At 28.9% G+C, this 228-nt stretch overlaps 1 long non-coding RNA gene across 1 annotated transcript in view; it reads left to right on the plus strand.

The window, feature by feature from the left end:
- Window positions 1–228, plus strand: part of LOC108367491 (uncharacterized) — a 16,907-nt gene that overhangs the window by 16,339 nt on the left and 340 nt on the right. The window lies entirely within an intron of this gene.

A 228-nucleotide genomic window follows, 5' to 3' on the forward strand; every position in this document is an offset into this window, starting at 1 on the left:
TGTTTTTTATAAAGGTAAAGTTCACTCTATTGGCCTTATTAATAAAAAAAGCGTTGTAAAAATAAAATTTGTGGGAATAAGGTTTTTTTTACTTTGGTAGAAAACTGTACTTTTACTTTACAGCGTGGCGTCGAACAACTGTTACCCAGGTTTGTTTGAGAAATAAAAGGGTCCTTTATAGATTTTGCGAAAAAAGTATTTTATTGTTAATTTTCCACAGATTTTACT

Source organism: Rhagoletis zephyria, unplaced genomic scaffold, assembly GCF_001687245.7.
Source record: "Rhagoletis zephyria isolate East Lansing unplaced genomic scaffold, Rhagoletis_zephyria_1.1 Rzeph_scaffold_02701, whole genome shotgun sequence".
Taxonomy (NCBI): domain Eukaryota; kingdom Metazoa; phylum Arthropoda; class Insecta; order Diptera; family Tephritidae; genus Rhagoletis; species Rhagoletis zephyria.